Source organism: Diceros bicornis, chromosome 9, assembly GCF_020826845.1.
Source record: "Diceros bicornis minor isolate mBicDic1 chromosome 9, mDicBic1.mat.cur, whole genome shotgun sequence".
Classification (NCBI taxonomy): Eukaryota; Metazoa; Chordata; class Mammalia; order Perissodactyla; family Rhinocerotidae; genus Diceros; species Diceros bicornis.
In genome coordinates this window covers 22,100,668-22,118,086 of record NC_080748.1, presented here as the reverse complement: position 1 = coordinate 22,118,086, position 17,419 = coordinate 22,100,668, and the positions used below count along the sequence as shown (strand labels likewise).

The following is a 17,419-nucleotide window of genomic DNA, read 5'->3' as shown; positions in this document are numbered from 1 at the left end:
TTTGTTGAGATAGGCCTGTATTGCTATAAACTTCTTTCTTAGAACCGCTTTTGCTGTATCCCATAAATTCTGGCATGTCGTATTTTCATTTTCATTTGTTTCCAGGTATTTTTTGATTTCTCCTTTGATTTCTTCGTTGACCCAATCATTGTTCAGTAGCATTTTGTTTAATCTCCATGTATCTGTGGCTTTTCTGATTTTCTTCCTATAGTTGATTTCTAGTTTCATACCTTCGTGGTCAGAAAAGATGCTTGATATTATTTCAGTCTTCTTAAATTTATGTAGACTTGTTTTGTGGCCTAATATGTGATCAATCCTGGAGAATGTTCCATGTGCATTTGAAAAGAATGCGTATTCTTTGGTTTTTGGATGGAATGCTCTGTATATAGTAGATATATACATATATATACATATATATCTACTAGGTCCATCTGTTCTAGTGTGTCATTTAAGGCCAATGTTTCCTTATTGATCTTCTGTTTGGATGATCTATCCATTGGTATAAGTGCAGTGTTAATGTCCCCTACTATTATTGTGTTACTGTCTATTTCTCTTTTTATGTCTGTTAATAATTGCTTTATATATTTAGGTTCTCCTACATTGGGTGCATAGATATTTACAAGTGTTATATCCTCTTGTTGGATTGTTCCCTTGATTATTATGTACCGACCTTCTTTGTCTTTTTTTACAGTTTTTGTTTTACAATCTATTTTGTCTGATATGAGTATTGCTACCCCAGCTTTCTTTTCATTGCCATTTGCGTGGAGTATCATTTTCCATCCCTTCACTTTCAGTCTGTGAGTGTCTTTAGGTTTGAAGTGTGTCTCTTATATGCAGCATATATATGGGTCTTGTTGTTTTATCCAATCAGCCACCCTATGCCTTTTAATTGGAGCATTTAGTCCATTGATATTTAAAGTAGCTATTGATAAGTATGTACTTACTGCCATTTTTCAACTTTTTTTTCCTCAGTGTTTTAGTAGTCCTTCTCTGTTCCTTTCTCCTTCTATACAGAATTGATGGTCTTTTTAGTTTGACCTCTGTCTGAAAGCTCTACTCTTTAACTCCCCTCCTCCCTCCTTTTATGTTTTTGATATCATATCTCACCTCTTTTTTGTGCATTTGTATCCATTACCCTCTTATCATGGAAATAGATAATTTTTCCTATTTGTGGTCTTCTCTTTTCCCCTTAAATCATTCCCTTTAACATTTCTTGTAGCACTGGTTTCTTGCTGACAAACTCCTTTAATTTTTACTTGTCTGGGAAACTTTTGATCTCTCCTTCCATTTTGAATGATAACCTTGCCGGGTAGAGTATTCTTGGCTGTAAGTTTTTTCCTTTTAGCACTTTAAATGTATTGTGCCACTCTCTTCTAGCCTGTAAGCTTTCTGCTGAGAAGTCAGCTGATAGCCTTATGGGGTTTCCTTTGTATGTAACTTGTCTTTCTCTTGTGGCTTTTAGGATTCTCTCTTTATCTTTAATTCCGGACATTTTGATTATGATGTGTCTTGGTGTGGGCCTCTTTGGATTTATCTTATTTGGGGGTCTCTGTGCTTCCTGTACCTGGATGTCTGTTTCCTTCCTTAGGTTAGGGAAGTTTTCATCCATTATTTCTTGAAATAGATTCTCTGCCTCTTTGTCTCGCTCTTCTCCTTCTGGGACACCTATAACATGGATGTTAGTGCGCTTGATGTTGTCCCAGAGGTCCCTTAGACTGTCCTCACTCTTTTTAATTCTTTTCTCTTTTACCTGTTCAGCTTGGGTAATTTCTTCTAGTCTTTCATCCAGCTCGCAGATCCATTCTTCTGTATCCTCTACTGTCCTTTTGAGTCCCTCTAGTGAATTTTTCATTTCCAGTATTGTATTCTTCATTTCCGATTGGTTCTTTTTTATGTCTTCCATTTCTTTGTTGACATTCTCACTGAGTTCATCCGTTCTTCTCCCCAGATCAGTGAGCATCCTTAACACTCTTAGTTTGAACTCTCTGTCGGGTAGGTTGCCCATTTCTGTTTCACTTAGTTCCTTTTCTGGGGTTTTGTCCTGTTCCCTTACTTGGAATGTATTCCTTTGCCTCCTCATTTTGCCTCTTTCCCTGTGCTTGTGTCTATGTATTAGGTAGGTCAGCTACATCTCCTGCTCTTGGGTAGGTGACATTATATAAGTGATGCCTTAGGAGGCCCAGCAGTGTACTTCCCTCAGTTCTCAATGTTCCAGGGGTGCCCCCTATGTGTGCTACGTGTGTCCTTCTGTTGTGGCGTGTTTGCTCTCCCTGTAGGTGCCCAGGGAGGCTGAGTTATGCTCCTGGCCAGCTGTTATAATGCTCAGCTGCTTGTAGTTGTTGTGTGCCCTTCAGTCTCTTTATCGGGTGTGGAGAGCCCCAGCACAGTTGGCTGCAAGTTCTAATACCACATATGTGTTGCAGTATTTCTTTTAAGTGAGTAGGCCCCCAGCATGGCAGGTTGTTAGGCTCCAGGGCTTACAATTGCTGTAAGCCTCCAGGCTTTAGGTCTCTTTTCAGCTCTCTGAGGATTGCAGCTGGATGGGGCTGGCCTCAGGCACAGGAGCACCCAATTGTTTCAGGCTTTGGAAGGTGAGGCAAACCCACTATGTGGGTCTTTGAGAAGCACAAGTCTTCTGCAGCTGATGAGCCCTGCTGCCCACAGGTCCACCCACAAGTCAACACAGTCCTGCCCTGTGTGCGCACCCTGACCTCCTGAAGTGGACCCAGTCTCTCCATGGCGGGAGCCCCACACACTCCACCACCGCCCCACACTCTCCACCCGCTCCTTGTGCACGCCCTGCCCCACAGAAGTGGGCTCAGCTGCCAGGCTGCAGAGAATCCAGTCACCAATCTATGCAGGCCCACAAGTTGCCTGAGGGCTTGTTGTTGGGTGGGGCCAGTCTCTAGGGTGGGCTGCCCACCCTGGCTGAGCTGGATTAAATTGGTGCTCTAGTGGGTGGGGCAGACTCTGGGCTAGCAGGCCCCAGCGAGAACTCCAATGGCGTCTATGTCAGCACACCCACACCAGGCCCCAACAATGGCTGCCGCCAATGTCCCAGTCCCTGGACAGGTCTCACCTCTCACTGCAAGGCACTCAGAGCCTATCAGGTGAGTCTCTTTTCACCAAAGCACTGTGCACCTTTCTTTCTGGTGATTTTAGGTTGCTTTCTGAAACGGGTGAGTTTGCGCGTGGCCCTTTAAGAGCCGGTTTTAGTGTCTTTGTGAACCAGCTTTTCTGGGGGTACTCCCCAATGTTTTAGTAGCAGGCAAAGTCAGATATTCTGCCACTTGTCTCGATTGTGCTGGGTCCACAAAATGCCCACAGCGGGGCCTCCCTGGCTCAGGGCCCCGCTCCTCCAGGGAGGGCTGCGGACCTCTGGGCTGTTCCTGGGCGGCCACGAAGCTGGCGGCTTGTGAAGTTGGCGTTTTTCCTCTCCAGAAGGGAGTTTCTGCCTCTTCCACCTCAGTTAGGATTGTTTTTTGTTGCAGGTGTTCCTCTTATCCAGTTTTCAGTTCTCTCTCCGGGGTAATTTTCCACGAGTAGTTGTAAATTGGCTGTGTCCGTGGGAGGAGGTGAGTTCAGATTCTGCCTATGCTGCCATCTTGACTTCAAGGTAAAAAACTAACAGGCAGGTTCTAATGCCATGAAAGGGAGCAGAGCCTACGTGGAGGCAGAGGAAGAACTCCCAAAGCTTTCACGTCGGCCACCATACCATGAGCTCCAACCAGGCTGACAGAGGTTTCCTGGACCACTTGCGAGGTGAAGCCCAACAGGAGGGAAGGGCACAGAATGTCCTTGAGATCACTCAACTGCCTTTGTCCTGACTATCCTCATCAACAAACCCTGACTGGGTTTTCTAAGAAGATATTTATTCTGAGAAGAGGCTGCCAACCAACTATCATGAGCATTCTGCCCCTTCCAACTACACATCAGATTAAAATTAATAAACTGGGATTCTAACATGTCGGTAAATATGAGTTAGTGTGCCTGCAAAACGTGAACATGTAAAGCTGTGTAGCAGATGCCCAATATGTAGTGTCTCTCAAATATAACTGGCAAGCCAATCTGTTTCATCAATGAACCAACCTGTGTCTAATCCTCTCTACCGTTACTCAACCACAATAGAGAAATGAATCATGAAACAGCTGTGTTACATTTAATAGAGGAGGCACTTGATCTGAAAGTGGTATTCAAACCTCTCATCTTTCCTTTAAAAAGGCATGAAATTATTTGCTATCATCTCATATGGAAGATTTTACAAGATTTTCAGAGTTTGCATTTAAATGTCTTTAGAAAGAGTCATAAGAATAGTCATACACTAAGAAAATGAATGCTGAAATTTTAGAACAAGTAGACGTTTTAACCTCATAACTTACTTTTTATTAACTGAATCATCTCTCTCCCATTTCAAAAGTATCTAAAAGTAGGTTTTAACATCGTATTAGGTCTTCCTGGTGACGACTGAAATGTTTGGCGATTCCATTTTTCCATCATTTCAATATATCTGGCTTTTAAATGTTTTTTTGCACTGAAAGGTTTTCTTCAATGGGCTTTTGGACATCACATATGCTTAATAAGCATCAAATCTGCAAATGATCTAAAGATAAATGTCACAGGAAATGCTTTCTACAAGACCTGTCTCAATGAACATGCCAGCATTTGTTCTTGTGGCATCCTTGGGTCATATGAAATATATTAGTAAGCCAGCATCTCCCAAGGTGTATATAATGGAACACCAGTTTGAGGAAATATTAATAGGATTTAACAATAATAATAGCACTCATTACATATAATAATTCATTTAATTTTCACAATAATCCCATGGGGTATATAGTATTATTATCCCCATTTTGTAGATGAGAGAAATGGGCTACAGAGACAGTGAGTAACTTGTCCATCGTCACCAGCCTGAAATTGTAGAGCTGAGATCTGAACCCATCTGTTAATGAATCCATGCTCTTAGCCACAACACTTTCCTAACTCTCCAAATGTCCAATAAATTTGAGAAATTATTGATTGCACACATTTTTTTTTTGCTGCAGGACTTGTATGCTAATAAGCATTGTGATTATCTGAGAGAGACCAGAGTATGCAAAGATTCCTGAACTTAGTTGACTACACAAACCTCTTTCTCACAGTGGAAATATGTAAGGAGCACATTTTAGAAACACTGTATTAAATGGTTTTTCTTTATTCTACCCTACAAACCAATTTTGGACTCTGATCAACAGCTCAGAACTCTAAGCACAGATAGATATTATGTCATTCTTGCAGGCTGTGTGGAAAGAAGAGCTAGAATTTGGGTCATCAAACCCCTTGGCCTGGGCTGAGGGTCCAGGAAAGGAGCATTCCCCGTTCTAGATGGGTGTCCTGATGCCCATGAAGCATGGCTCACAGAAGTCCCTTCAGGCTTTAAGAGAAAAGACTACCTCAAAAAGAAAGACCTCTATATGTATCAGTTGCTTTTCAAGAGGAGGAACACCAGGATTGACTGTGCAGAATACACTAATAAATCACAGCAGGGAAAAATACTTGGATAACCAAAAAGGTAAGAATTTGAGTTTTTGACATAGGTAGCCCATAGAATGATTACTGGATTTTCCAGATGGCTTCTGAGAAGGAGAACTGGCAGATACACAAATTACCCCTGAGATCCAGATGACAGGCCAAGTGCTAAGAATGTTGCTTGGGGCACCAATCTGCAAATGGGGCATGAGACGTCCCTAGATGTTACCTGAACTTCTTTCAGAGAGAGTAGTATATGAAGCCTGAAAGAATACCTTGATAAACTGTTTGGGGACATAGATGTGACTCCTCCATGGGACATGAATAAGCAGGTAGCTGAACTGCCTTCTAAGGAAAGTGGGTTTCCCCACTTTCTAAGAAAAGGCTCATTCCCAATAGATTCCCCATATTCCAGAGGCTGAAACCTTCCTAAACCAATGGCTGGAGACAGAATAAGGATAAAGGTGTCATCCCTAAGGGTATATACACTACAAGCCTCACTCAATAGATTCCTATATCCTGTTGATGCAAGAGTGGGCTGTCTCTAAAATATTTTAGCCAATTCCACAGATCTTGAATATTCCTACAATTCCAACGTCCATCACGCTGATTTGTAAGCCACTAATCTCACTAATAAAAATTCATTTGTGACTTTCACTGTGGAAATTCACCATGTTTCAGGTGTTGATCAAGACGGGACAACGGAAGCCCTTGTAGTAGCCTTCTCTGCAAAATGGCTTCCTGAGTCCAACACTAGCTCACCACTCCTGGACAGAGCAACCAGCCAACCCTCAGAGGAGAAGCTTAAAGTGACCATGACTAGCACACGCATGCTATTACTGGCACAATGCCTAAGATGCGGAATTTTTAAGGAAATTACAGGCATAAAACAAGGTCTTTAAATTGTGAGTTTGACAAATTTCACTTGCATACAGTTCACATTTATTATGAAAGAAGGTACACATGTATTCCCTATTCCATTAGCCAAGGCTGATAATTATGTTTAAAATTCAGTAAATTTGAGTCTTACCACTTACCTATTACTCCTGCAACAGCTGAACCAGAGACCTAAAACATTCATCTTTAACCTCTGCATAGCATTACCATTGTCTTGTTGTTGAATTTAATCTACAATCAACCTAAGAAAAGGAAAAGCACTCATGAATTTTATATTCAATGTATTTAAAACACATATGACATCCCCAACTTAGAAAGCAAGTCACACCTAGAACTTATTAGGTATGGATCAGCATTCCTAAAGTCGTAAATCCAAAACCTTACGAAATCTATAATGCTGTGCAATTTTATCAATCCTGTGAAATATGCATTCTGTACTTGCTCTCAGTATTTTATTTTACTTCAAGAAATAGAGGAAAATATTTTTTGAATGTTCAGTAAAATTCGAGTTTAGCTCAAGTATAGGACACTTTAAAGATTGTCCACTTGCTACACAGGACCCAGAAAGCGAAACAAAACCCATTTCAAACCAATTTTACATCATCACAGTGATTCATATTTTGACCCTGAAATAATTCTGTAGAATAAATGAAAGGAATAGGAAAGCAAAGAGATGTGCTTCTCAACATTTCACAGAGCAGATTTACGTCATGCAAGAAAACTGGAAGTTACTGGAGAATAGGGCGACATTGCCAAGTACATTGTCAAGTTAATCAGTAGTGACATCATGTCTGCACTGAGCCTGCCAGAAAACGTGCCACAAGCATCTAAACTCTGCGCAAGGAGAGAAAAGTGAAAACCAACAGAAAATACTTTTAAGAAACAGATCACTTTGGGCATAAATGTTCATTTTGAGTTTTGGGCTTGGGGCCAAAAACCACCTGTAAATTCTTGACTTTCAAGGGATACCAGCTCACGCTCAGTGGAAGCAGGAATCCCAAAGCTCCGAGGCCTCCGCCTTCTGTTCCAGAGAGGGGCCCGGAGAACCAAGGCAGAGCCTGATGACTTGGGGGTCCCCTCCTCCTTGCAAGCCCCAGATCCGCTTACCTGCAGAAAATGCTGCCTTCGTTGAGGCGCTGCGGCTCGGAAGGGGCTGGGGTGGGGTGGGGGGAGTGGGGGGGTGGGGGTGGGGGGCGACGGGCGGAGGGGCGGAGGGGGAGTGGGGGGGAGTGGGGGGGAGTGGGGGGCGGTAGGGTGGAAGGGCAGAGCGGGGCGCAGTGGCGGACGGGTGCAGCGGTGGACGGGCTACGGGGCGGTGGGGTGCAGGACTCAGATATTTGACTCGGGTACAACTTTTCCTAAGTGGGAGAGAACTTAGCTTGAGACCCTGGTAGTAGTTTTCTCTCCTGCTGCCTTTCAGGATAATGCCTTTTCCTTTTTTCATTCTTATTTATTTATTTTTAATTTTTTTATTTTTTAACCTGAGGAAGATTGGCCCTGAGCTAACATCTGTGCCAATCTTCCTCTATTTTGTAAGTGGGATACCACCGCAGCATGGCTTGATGAGCGGTGTGTAAGTTCCCAGCTGGGAACTGAACCCACGAACCCTGGGCCAGGGAAGCAGAGACTGGGAACCCAACCACTATGCAACCAGGCTGGCCCCCCATTCTTTTTGATTTTTAATTTCCCAAAACCAAGCCTGTTAAGTCAAATCTTGGCCCAATTCCCAGCCTGCAACAAGGTTACTGCTACTTGGCCCTCCATCCACCTAGTTGTCCCCCATTCCCTGAGGATGAGGGGGCTCTGGGAGGGGAGAGGAATGGGAGTGAATGCTCCCCACAGCTGAGCACAAGGCAAACTTTTCTGTCTATCTGTCCCAAAGACCCCCATCCTACCCCTTCTCTCCACCCCTCTTCCTCCCCTCAGTGCGCCAGCCATCCCTCTAAGAGGTTACACTCTAACCCTCTGAGGATGAGAGGGCAACATAGAGGGCAGAGGGTGGGATGAGATGCCCTTGTCCAGAGACCCCCCCATCCTTAGGTCTTTACCTCGTGCTGGGTACAACCAGTACTGAAATAAGAACCCTGTCGTCATGGCAACTCCAAGCAATAGATTCCTGAGGTTCTGATGAGATCATAGTGGAGGGAGGAATAGAATGAACTTGGTTCAAGACTGCAGGGGCTTAAAAACAGACACACACAGAGTATGATTTCACTCACATGTGGAAGATAGATAAACATGTGGATAAGGACAACAGATTAGTGGTTACCAGAGGGGAAGGGAGTGGGGGGAGGGTGAAAGGGATAAAGGGGCACACGTATATGGTAAGGGATAAAAGCTAGAGTATTGGTGTTGAACATCATGCAGTCTATACAGAAACTGATATATAATCATGTACAACTGAAATTTACACAATCTTATAGGCCAATATGACCTCAATAAAATAATTAAACAAAAACAATAACAGATACACAGACACTGTTCTCCTTAAAGAAGTGGGGGGAGGGAGAGGTACCAAGATCAAAGATCCCCGGATAATAATCTCAGAGTAGACTCTCTTGCCTGTTACTTTTTTTTTTTGCATCTGATGGAGGGGATGCATCTTACATATTCTGATTCTGAAGAAGGTTACGTTAAGCTTTTGCCTTTCCCTGTGGATTGAAGAGAAGGACCAGAGGGCTGAGTGTTTTCTAGCTAGTATTAAATTTGACTAAAATAGTCAAGGTTAATACAAGACTCAGGAAAAAAACATTTCGTTTACTCAAGCTATGATTTCACAGGATTAAGAGGAAGCAATGAATTATTAGTTGTAAATCAAAAATACACCCATATTCCTGGTACAGTAAATCTGGAAAGTGGAAACAAATGAAAACAAACATGGAAAGAAAGTTTTAAAAACGTAGATGAAGCATTAGAAATTTCTGTTTGGAAATTATGATATAAAAATTACCACAAAAAGAGGAATAAATAAAGACAGATCAGTTTGACAGTCTGTGTTGGTACATGTTCTGATGTTGAGTAATGGTCACCGTTGAAGACATGGAAAAAAAACATTCCAGTCATATTTATTTAGTACTTCTCTAAAGCAATTTGCAAGATACAAAAATGAATAAATCATGGTCACTGATGACCTTAAGGCCAGATCATTTTGAAATATGCCCTGAGCATTCTGTTTTCTGCGAGAAAGACCTGCCCCAAAGAGAAACTACTTTACCAAAGCCTTACCTGACCTTGGGCAAGGGCAATAAGACAACGCAAGCCCCCTCTAGCCTTCCTGTCTCATATAAGAGGATGAAAAAAAGGCCAAGAAATTCTTCTGAAGGTCACAGCCCTTGTTTCTTTCTATGTCTCTTAATTTTCTGTTGAAAACTGGACTTTCTAAAGAATATAACAACTGGAAATCAGATTTTTCCCGTTCCCCAGGGTTTATTGATGCTGTTTTTTTGTTTGTTTAGTGACTTTTCTAAACTAATTTTGTAAACTCTGTTCTTTGTGCAGTGTGGCCACTAAAGTCAGCTTGGTTAGCACAATGGTCAGCTAGTCATTGGACAGAGATTCCCTCAGATGCCTGGAGCCAGTAAGTCTCTCAGTCGTTAAGAAGGGGCTTTGTGTGCATGTTAGAGCGTGCCTTCAACATTTAGCCAAAGAGTTTACAGCTCCACTGTGAACTTCATTTTCTCCTTAAGCATAGCCTCAAGGTTAGCCAGAGGTGAGAGCTTCGGGCCTTTTCACGTCTTTCCTAAGTATGCAAAGTCCTGGACATGTGCACATCCCAAGATGTGCAGGTGTCCTTCTAGATTCCCAGGAATATGTTGCAGCTTTTCAGAGCTCCCTATGGACATCTCATTCCACAGCTTGTTCTTTTAAGCATTTTGATTAGCCTGTTGTTTGCCCCAACTGTTATCTACACCTCAGGCAGCCATGATGTTTGACAATTGCCTCTGATTGATTGTTTTCAACAAATGTCCCAGGGAAAAGGCTGGAGGACTTACAAGTCAGGTCAAATAAAGACAGTCTTTTGCGTGGGGTTTTCCAGGAACCCACTAGATAGGTCAAATAATGACAGTTCTCTGGGAATGGGGCTTTGAAGGAGTCCAATCCCCTTTTGTCCCCTTCAGTGGCATCCAGGAGGCTGGTTTTCACCATGATTGCTGGATGTTGGTTTTCAAGGCCACTATGGAGCTGGGGAGGGTGTGACAGGAATAGGGCAAGTTAGAATACCACAGAGCTCCCTGTTCTCACTCAAATTCAGCCTATGTTCTTAAATAAATACTCCCTAAATTGCTGCAAACCTTTGGTTAATTACCAGAGGTTTGAAAAAGTTGATTCTCATCATTTTTGCCAGTGTTCTTGTTGCTTTTATAAAGGGAAGAATTTTTGGAGGTCTCTGCTTTGCCATTTTCACTGATATTACTTTCAGACATACTGTTAAATACATTGCTAAACTCACAAGAAGGTAAGAGGACTACTAAATGTTCACATGTGCACACACACGCGCGCACACACACACTCTCACACTCTAGAGCTGAAACTAAAGCACTAAGCCAACACAGAAACCACAGATGCTCTGGAAGTGTGTCAAAACCAAAAAACTAGAGCCTTGTTGGTTAACATGTGGCTGCCTAAAGTGGTAGACAGGAGGTGGGGCAAACAACAGGTAACCGAAATGCTTAAAAAACACAACTGCGAAATAAGATGTCAAGAGAGGGTTTTGAAAAGCTCTGACATATTCCTGGGAATCTAAAGTTTTGCTGGTTAACCAAGCAATAGGATTTGAACCTGACGAAGTGTGCAGCTGAATCTGAGACCTCCACATAAATCCAGGCACCCAAACTGGATATATCTTTAGTTGAAAAGATAAACTGGGAAAAATCTATATGCTGGCAAAGTGAACCAACAAGCAAATCACTCTGCGTCTGCTGCCACTGGATTTAAAAACATTAATAATTTTAATAGTCTTCCCTAATGTTTTGTAAGCAGCTTTATTCTCATGCCGGGGTTTGAGTTTATGCCACACTCACAGTTCAAGAAACCTCAATCAAGTTAAGTTAAATTGAAACGGTTCCTGATTGGCAGTGACCCCTAGCACCCAGCAGAAACTAAGGCCAGTCATCTCAATTCGGGTCCCTCAGGATTCTCAACGTTCAAGTTCAGCCAAATATGAGCTGTTAATGAAATCTAGCAAACATGAGGAATCAAACTACCACAAGCAGGAGGCAACAGAAATTATAAACAGAAGAAAAAGACATGGAAAGACTATAGATATTGAAATTGTAAGAAACTTTATACTCAGGAAGTAGGTTTAAGAGTATGTTTAAAGTGAAAAGATAGAGATCAACCCTGTGTGGAGCAGAAAGAAGGCCCATTGGCCCACTCTGGAACTTCAAGGTAGATTTTCTGAAGATGATGCCTGAGCTTGGGCTTGAAGGACAATAAATAATTAGCCCGGAGAAAAAAAAGTGGTGAGGAAATTCCAGACAGAAAAAACATAATAAACAAACACATGGAAGGACTGAACAGCATGAGGATTTCAGGGAAAACTGTAAACGTTTATCTATGACTACAGTAGCAAATGCGGAGCAGAGAGTACCAGAAGCTGCCAAAATAGAGAGCCCTATACACCATATTAAGAAGTGCAGACTTTATTTAGAGGGCTATAGAGGGCCACAGAAGGATTTTAAACAGGGGTATCTCGTGATGATTTTGTTGTTGGCAGGTTGTCTAGCAGTAGAGAGGGGAAGGAATTTAAGAGGGGCAGCACTGAAGGATTAGAGATCAAGTAGGAGGCTACTGTTCAGCTTAGGTGAGAGATGTTGAGAGCCTGCAAACCAGTGTAGTAGTGAGACCTGAGAGGAGACACAGACTTGAGAAAAAGCAGACAAAATCAGCGAAACTTGTGATTGACTAGTTATGTGCAGGAGGAAGGGGGAAAATGGCTCCCATGTTTCTTCCTTGGATGACTGGGTGCTAGTTATTGATACTGGAAATAAAGAGGAAGAACAGGTTGGTGGTAGAGGAAGATAATGGGCTAAGTTTTGAAGATTTTAGGTTTGGTGTGATTGTGGGAAACCAAGGTTGGGAAGCAATTGAGCTGATGAGTCTGCAGCTCAGAGGAGAAGTTAGCACTGATAACTAACCACTTGAGTGCGTAACTCAGTAGAAAGAAAAGAGCAGCAGCCCACTGGTAGAAACTTGGGTTTTCCTGAAATTCAGGAAAAGTTTGATGTTTTTTGGAATAAAATAATTTTTAAGCAAAAACAATTATGCATAAAAATGTAAAACAAGTCTCATAATATCAAAATATTGAAAACTACCTAAGCGTCAAAGAAAAATAGAATGGTTAAGTCAATATGGTATATCCACCTCAGAGAATATCAAAGTTGTTTTAAATGATGTGTAGGAAGAGTTTACATAAACATAACATGTTTATGATTAAATGTTAAGAGTTTTTTCACTTTTATTTTTAAAACTATGTATTATGTAAACAATGTAAATATGCATAGCAAAGTCTGGAAAGAAATACACATATTAAAAGCAATTTTTCAAAATATTCAAAATTGTTTATATAATATTTTCATAATGAGGAAACAACTGTTAAAATGCATTTTCCCACAATGAGATAACACCTCACACACAGCAGGATGGCTATAATCAAAAAGACAAATAACAACAAGTGTTGACAAATACAGGAGAAACTGGAACCCTCATACACTGCTAGTGGGGATTTAAAGTGGTGGAGCCACTTTGGGAAAGTTTGGCAGTTCTTCAGATGTTTAAACACAGAGTTACTATATGACCCAGCTTTTCCTTGGTGTATACCCAAGAGATATGAAAACATACATCCACACAAAGACTTGTACATGAATGCTCACGGCAATATCATTCATAATTGCCAAAAAGCAGCAATAACCCAAATGTCGATCAAACTGATGAATGATTATTTAAAATGTGGGATACTCATACAATGTAATATTATTTGGCAATAAAGGGAATGAAGTGTGTCACTTAACAACCAGGATACGCTCTGAGATAGCGTCGTTAGGCGATTTTGTTGTTGTGTGAACATCATAAAGTGTACTTACACGAACCTAGATGGTACAGCCTACTACACACCTAGGCTATTTGGTACTAATCTTATGGGACCACCGTTTGTATATGCCATCCATATCTGACTGAAACATCGTTATGCTGGACATGACTGTATTGACATACGCCACAAGTTACGTGAACCTTGAAAACATCACGCTAAGTGAAAGAAACGATGCATAAAAGATCACAAACTGTAGGATCCATTCATATGAAATGTCCAGAATAAGCATATCTACAGAGACAGAAAGTAGACTAGTGGTTGCCCACACCTGGAGCAGCCAACCCTGGTAGTCTAGTGGGTAGGATTCTGAGCTCTCACTGCTGAGGCCTAGGTTCCCGGTCAGGGAATCACACCACCCATCTGTCGGTTGTCATACTGTGGTGGCTGCATGTTGCTGTGATGCTGAAAGTGGTGCCACCAGTATTTCAAATACCAGCAGGGTCACCCAGGGGGACAGGTTTCAGCAGAGCTTGCAGACTAAGACAGACTAGGAGGAAAGACCTGGCCACCCAGTGCCGAAAAAATTGGCCATGGAAACCCCGTGAATAGCAGCAGAGCACTGTCTGATAGAGTGCTGGAAGGTGAGAGGTTGGTGCGAAAAGAACAGGCAGGGTTCCGCTGTGCTGTACACAGGGTCACTAGGAGTCGCGAAGGCACTAACAACAAAACAAAGGCCTGGGGTGGAGGGTGGAGGGGAGGGAGGAAAATTAGGACAGACTAGAAATAAGTACGGGGTTTCTTTGTGGGGAAATGAAAAAGTCCTAAAGTTCGATAGTGACAATGGCTGTGCAACTCCATAAACATACTAAAATCCATTGAACTGTATGCTTTAAAAGGGTGAATTGTATGGTATACGAATTATAGCTCAATACAGCTCTTTTAAAAACCCTCATTTCCCTCCACCTCCAAGGGAGACAAACACAGCTGCAGAGCCTATCTAACACCAGGTCTGAGAAGTGCAGAAGGTATCAAATGCAGGATGAAAACAGCGGCCTCTGATGTTCTGCCTGGTGCCCAGCCTGCCCTCCAGTTCTATCTGCTGGAGGTGTCACCAGGCCCCAGGAGACGGAGTCCTGGAGTCTGCGGGGCATGTAGCCTTGTCTCCAGCCTCTACCCTGGGCTCCCACACACCTTTCCTGCTGGCCTCACCGTGGGCACCAGGGAGCTTCGTGGGAGATCAGCTCTTCTGGCAGCAAGTCCCGACGGGGCTGTGTGCATCCTCCACGTTCTGGATATGGGTCCTGCAGAGAGAGTTTGGGACACTTAGCCCTCAGGCTCGGGGGCAGGGGCAGAGGCTGAGGGCTTGAGGTCTCACCGTCTGTCTGACCAGGCCTGAAGCCTCTCGGGGCTGGGTGAGGCTGGTCCCGGGCCGTGTGGCAGCTGCAGCAGGGCCGCAGACCAAGTCCTCAATTCTGGTCCTGTCATAAGCGCCTTTCTTGTTCATTCCCTGTCTCGTCACAGCTCTATTGGACAGGTATTAATAGATTTCCACGAAGAGTGAAATCTGGGCCTTAGGTCCCACCACTCGCCGAAGCCTCGACACCTCATGGCGGTTCAATAAACAGCAGTCCTTATTACTGCCTTATTTCACTATCTTCATGGAGTGTCAGCACAGAGGGGGACACCACTGGGACAGAAGGTTCCTCGTTGCTGCTCATATACTTTGCTTTTCCTTCTTTTACTCTTTTCTGAGGGACTTGAGTACTACTTCAGAGGAGGGAAGAAATAGTCTAAAATTTTATTAACTTGACATTGGTTTTGAGTCTTTGTCCTTACTGCTCTGGTGTTGGGTATAATTAAATATCTTGGAGTTGAGATAAAAGATCTTGGCCCTTCTTCTAGAGTCCACTTAACCCCCCCCTCCCCACAAGACAGATTCAATTCTAGCCAGTTCCTAGAGATTTGTGCCTTTCATATGCAAACCAAGCAACCCAGAGCCTGTTCTTCATTCCCTGTCTGATAATGCAACCGCCCTATCAACCGTAAGGCAACTGCCTCCTTCATTAGACTTTTACAGGGCTCTCAGCTCTGGGCTACTTTCCTTCTGCTTTAATCACCCTAGGGCCAGGTACCAGACAACTAGGGCAGTCCCTATGCCCCAGAGTCTGCTGAAATTATTCAGATCAGCTAATCCTAAACCTGTTTACCCTGCCTTCCCTGTTCCTTCCCACAGAAACCACAGTAAAAGCTTTTGCCCACGTTTTCAGTTTATTCCCTCTGCCTCCTGACTGACCCTGGTGCTTCACTGTGTGGCCCCTGTGGAGTAGTGTGCCATCGCCTCTTGGGATCTGTGAGCACCATAAGCTATCTTTTCAATGTCAGTTGTCTCCCAGTCATCTGCCTCGCCATACCTAAATAAAAATAAACCCTACATTTAACTAACATACTGTCTGGGTCATACCAACAGGAAATCACACGTCTATAAATGATAAACAAAGCTTCTTTGATTCAGGACACTGCCTTTGAGGGCTTCTCCTATGAACCTTGGGTATTACCAGTGCCTCTTGATTTAGTGGTCTGTTTAGAATTCAAGCCAAGTGGTGGTGGTGGTGTAGAGGGGATGGGGGTCCTGTCATCATCAAAAGTGGCAGAACCATGTCAGGCCACAGCTATCATGTATTCTAATGCAGCCTATGTTTCTGATTCATTGTCTTCTGAATGGTTTCAACTCTGAGGAAGGCCTGGGGAGATATTTTGAGCTCTTTTTGCATGTAGCCTTCTCCAAATATTCTTCCCCTGTTGAGTACCTTGCATGCATCTCTGACTTGCCCTGACTTCCTTTGGATATAATCTTGCTCTGTCCAATAACCTTCGCTACCACATTTTGCCACTTTGCAATTAGTCACATTTAAATTCCTGGGATAAGATCTTAACATCCTGAAATTCTCTTTGGGCTGTTGGACTAGGATGTTCAACATCTGCTGTCAAACTTCCCTTGGTGCAGTTTACTGGCTTGGTTGGGGGCCAGGGAGGAATCAGTACAGTATAGGCTCAGATTGGCCTGACTCTGTTCCTGATAATTTTTTTTTCCTAGTCAGGTCCACTTTGACTAATTCTGGTTTGGGGGTTTTTCCTTTAAATTGGGTGCCTCTAGGGTGACTATGACTTTATGGCAGGGAGATCTTATCTCTCACTGTCAACATCCTGATGGGGCTGGATCATGAATCCTCCCTTCCTTGGTTCCCTTCTTGGTTCGCCAACTTCCTGAAGGCCAGGCTTTCTCCCTAGCAGCTTGGAAATTTCCTACCACACAGGCCCTTTTCTTTTTTTTCTATGGTGAATTTGTTCTTTTTCTTCTATAAGGAAGACTGATTGAGTTGCACACATCTGTTGCTGATCACAACCTTTCTGCTGCAACATGGCCATTTCTCCCCCAATCTTGAAAGCGCAGGAAGAACTTTCACACAGTTCTTTTTCTTCCACATCACCTTCTTTTGTGTATTTTGCCCTCTTCTTGGGGGTTATCCTTCAATACCTATAAAAGGCTGTCTTTGCATTTCCTTCTGGTATTAAGTGGTGGCTGCATATTAAAAATCTGACTGTATAGGGCCGGCCCCGTGGCTTAGTGGTTAAGTGTGCGCACTCCGCTGCTGGCGGCCCGGGTTCGGATCCCGGGCGCGCACCAACGCACCGCTTCTCCGGCCATGCTGAGGCCATGTCCCACATACAGCAACTATAAGGCTGTGCAACTATGACATACAACTATCTACTGGGGCCTTGGGGAAAAAAAAAAGGAGGAGGATTGGCAATAGATGTTAGCTCAGAGCCGGTCTTCCTCAGCAAAAAGAGGAGGATTAGCATGGATGTTAGCTCAGGGCTGATCTTCCTCACAAATAAATAAATAAATAAATAAAACTGTTTAAAAAAAAAAAAACCTTAGACATGGGACTTTAGCGACTGCTACCTTATTGATATTCAAAGCAC

The 17,419-nt window shown here is 43.1% G+C and overlaps 1 protein-coding gene; it reads right to left on the bottom strand.

The window, feature by feature from the left end:
• The window catches only part of LOC131409893 (phosphatidylinositol 3,4,5-trisphosphate 3-phosphatase TPTE2-like), a 227,840-nt gene that overhangs the window by 105,824 nt on the left and 104,597 nt on the right, over positions 1 to 17,419 (bottom strand).